The sequence below is a fragment of the Neomonachus schauinslandi genome, chromosome 5 (genome assembly GCF_002201575.2).
Source record: "Neomonachus schauinslandi chromosome 5, ASM220157v2, whole genome shotgun sequence".
Classification (NCBI taxonomy): domain Eukaryota; kingdom Metazoa; phylum Chordata; class Mammalia; order Carnivora; family Phocidae; genus Neomonachus; species Neomonachus schauinslandi.
This window is the reverse complement of record NC_058407.1, coordinates 30,314,289-30,318,136: the sequence shown is the minus strand read 5'-3', so window position 1 is coordinate 30,318,136 and position 3,848 is coordinate 30,314,289. Positions and strand designations below refer to the sequence as shown.

Sequence of the window (3,848 nt, the reverse complement as noted above, 5' to 3'; positions counted from 1 at the left end):
GTGTTAAGTGATCCCAGCGCTTACGGCTTGCCATGCCAATTTTATGTCTGGTCTCCACTGATGAATACTCTTGGGGAAGGAAGCCATATTTCTCATGATTTGTAGAACTACAGAGCTACTGTTTATTTTGTATTTACCATGTATCCCTAGGGGCTGCTGCTTTGCATGCCTCATCTTATTTATTTACTGAGGAAAAGGAACCAAGTTTTTTATTTCTTCATTTCTTGCATTTGAAGTATTCTTTGATGACAGCCTTGGCCTGAGACTCTTTGCCATAGTCTTCAACCACCATACAACCAGGTTTTCCCTCTCGGTCAGCTTTACAGAGGCCTGCCCATTCTCCTGGTTTCTTGTCATCAACCTCAATTAGGTTGATTTGGTGTTCAGCACAAAGGGCCTCCATCAACTTCCCGTACATAGGCTCATCACAGTTGGATGCAAGCACTCAAAGATGGGCTTGGTACTTGTCTAAAGCTTTGGCAACTTTGGGAACTCCACGTGCTAGCCGTCATGGATGAGGGCGGTCTTCATCACCTCTTGTAAAGCAATGTGAACGTCCACAACACCTTCAGCAGCAATGCCTTCCTTGGCCATGGTGGTGGGTTATGGATGGAGCTGAATCTTGACTGCACCCAGCCTTGGCCAGTGCACAACCTGGCAGCCGCAGGGAAAGAGTGCAGCATCTTGTTTAAACCTTCCCACAAGGATTATTACCAGGTATTACTACCCCCATCATTGAACTCCTACGTGACTTCCTTGTGGTTTCTTATTAAGTACTCCCAACTTGGTGAAAGAGACCTGGGGTCAAGCCAGTTCAATACCTTGTAGGCAGACAGGAGAGGTGTGTGTGGTGTTTGACCGCATGTGGGAGCAGAGAAGAGTAGAGAGAATCAACGCTAATGAATTCAAAGCAGAAATAACAGGATGGAAAGATGACAGGTTGGACAAGAAAGGCTAAGGACTTCTATTTTAACAGTGTGGCCTCAAAGCATAACTACACATTCAGGGATGGGTCTCTAAGTATAAAGATGGAAGTCTCGAGGGTGATCTTGAGACTATGGGACTGGAAAGGGTGAACTATTGTCTGATTCTAATGTCCTACTTAGAAAGTTGGGTAGTTTTCCAGACCCTAAATGAACTATTGGAATAAGGTTAAAAGGTATAAGATAGAGTATTTTTATATCCACCTTCAATTTTATCCTGTGTGACTTGACTTTTAAGTTAATACCATCTTAAGATGTGGTTCACACAGGTTTTAATAATTTTAATTCCATCTCTTATCTCTTTATAAGAAATACAAGAGTGATTCATTTCTGTGTTACTTAATATCCACCCTTTCTCAGTAATAGTTAAAATGTAAATAATAGTAAATAAGAGTAACCCAAGGGTAACAGCTGAACAGTGCCAGGGTTGTGAGGTAAACATAAATCCTTTCACAAATGTTCTAACTTGTTGAACTGTGCATTTCCAAGTTTCAAACTGAAAGGATCCAGTAAGCAATCTTAAAAGAAGGGACACGGCCCTAGAAAAAATGAGATTTGCCAAACTCTTCATACCTCTTTCAACAACTCACCTGACATTCCTGAGCGTCTTCTATGGGCAATGGTCTGTGCAAGTCTCCATAGGGATATAGAAATGAATGAACATGAACCTGAACAAAAATTTTAACACAAATTAGGGAATGAGTCAGTGTCAAGCTATGCAAAGTTTAAAAAAAATCAGAGAAGGGAGAGAGTGTTAGATGGAAGGCCTTAGTAGGCAGGATTTGAATCTGGTCTTGGATGGATAAGTGGGATGAGGTGGCAGGGAAGGGAGGGGGGTGAGGGGGTGGGGGAGGGTGTCACGGAGTAGGGGTTTGGAGTAAGTAGAATGGTCAATAGCCTATTTTGATGGAAGTGGAAATTACGCTGTCTGGCCTCGATGATAGTGTGATGCTATAAACTCATTGGTTGGATTTCTAACGAGAGCCATTAAAAATTAGGTAGGGTGATTTTCTTTGCTGTCACTGAATAATGTGAAAAGTATCAGTGCCAGATATATCTCTCTGCCCCTCAGACACACCCTCCATCTTTCTTCTCCTCCTCTCCTCCCTGGCAGGAAGGCCTGTGGAGACTAGTGTTGAGGATCTTCTCCTTACCGGTTGGTTTGGCCAGTGGGGTTACCTGTAAAAGATCCAGGGAAAGGAGTGCACGAAGTGAGGGAATTTATCTGCCTAGCTCCCTTCTTGCAGGGTCCTCTTGGGCGATTGCTGTTGCAGCCCACACAAGAATTTTACAACGCCTTTCAGCCTTTGGGTTCTGAGCTCCTTCTCCTCTTCTGGTTGGGTCTAGGGGTGCAAAGAGCCTGGTTTGGGTACGACTTTGACCCTATTTGACCCTATTCCCTACACCCTCGCGTGCCTCTGTAAAGAATCCTTTTATTACATTTTCCTCAAGTTATCTGAAAATGAGAACACTCTCTTTTCCCTGGTGAGACCTCCATCAGACCGGGAGCTAGAGATGCACCGGGCATCTGCTCACCTTTATCCCAGAAGGGGCACCAAGGACCTTTCTTTATGCTATGGGGTCCCACACTCTAGGCCAAAGTTTATTGGAAGGATGTTTAGACACCTGAGCAAAATTAGACCAGTCAGATACTCTGAGGGAGTCTGCATTAAGAAATTCTCCATATGGGGGCACCTGGGTGGCTCAGTCGTTAAGCCTCTGCCTTCGGCTCAGGTCATGGTCCCGGGGTCCTGGGATCGAGCCCCACATCAGGCTCCCTGCTCTGCGGGAGGCCTGCTTCTCCTTCTCCCACTCCCCCTGCTTGTGTTCCCTCTCTCGCTGTGTCTCTCTCTGTCAAATAAATAAATAAAATGTTAAAAAAAAAAAAAAAGAAATTCTCCATATGGACCAGAAGAGGTGAACTCAGGAGTTGGGGTGTGCCATGTTTGCACAGTAAGTGGACTGAGAAGCAGAGAAAGTTGGTCTGTAGAGACATTCACTTGTGGAAATTGTGTGAGTTTAATGGTTTTTCAGTCCTTGGTTCCAGTTCCTCCTGAGAGCCAAGTAAATTCTTGTCCTCAGGTCCTGTGAGGTAACTCTATTTTCTTAAATAAGCACCACATACACACACTCACGCATGCATGCACAAGCACACAGTTTTGTTGGTTTAAGCATGTTCAAGTGATATTCTGTTACTTACATCCAAAGACATCTAACTAATAGAAGACCCAATACCCATAATCCCAGTTACCCCTTACAGAGTAGTGGTGTGTGTGCCAGACTCCACAGGACTTAGCCTGTTTAATGTTCACAACTACTCTGAGAAGTTGTTTTCTTGTGACCCAGATTTTTCTTGACTTAAAAGTTCTTTCCTATAACTCCCTCTAAGTGTCCTTCAGTTTTTTTCTGGGTGTCCCCCAAGGGGTGCCTCATTAAAGAGTTTCTGATCGCCAACTTCCTCCAGGGGAGGTTTCCCCATATTACCAACAAGCACTTCTTGGGCACGGGCTGGGTGTCCTACAGTGGAACTCAATTGTGACACTACCTACCCCCAGAGATAGCTGCAAATCTCACAGGTGAAGGGCTCAGTCCTGCAGGATCACCCTCCACTTCAGACACCAGGAGCAAGCCCGGGTGGTTAACCTGTACTTCTGACTGGACTGCTATAAATCAGAGCTTCCCACTGCCATCTCCTTGGGTTTAATTAATTTGTTAGAGCAGCTCAAAGAACTCTGGAAACCCATTTACTCACTAGATTACCAATTTATTGCAAAGGATTTTAAAAGAGGCAGATCAACAGCCAGATGAAGGCCAGGTTTGGGCAGAGAGCACAGAGCTTCCATGTTCTCTCCAAGGGCACCACTT

The 3,848-nt window shown here is 44.6% G+C and overlaps 1 pseudogene; it reads right to left on the bottom strand.

The window, feature by feature from the left end:
- Positions 1-217: 217 nt before the first annotated feature.
- Positions 218-594, bottom strand: LOC110578000 (annotated as a pseudogene).
- Positions 595-3,848: the final 3,254 nt, after the last annotated feature.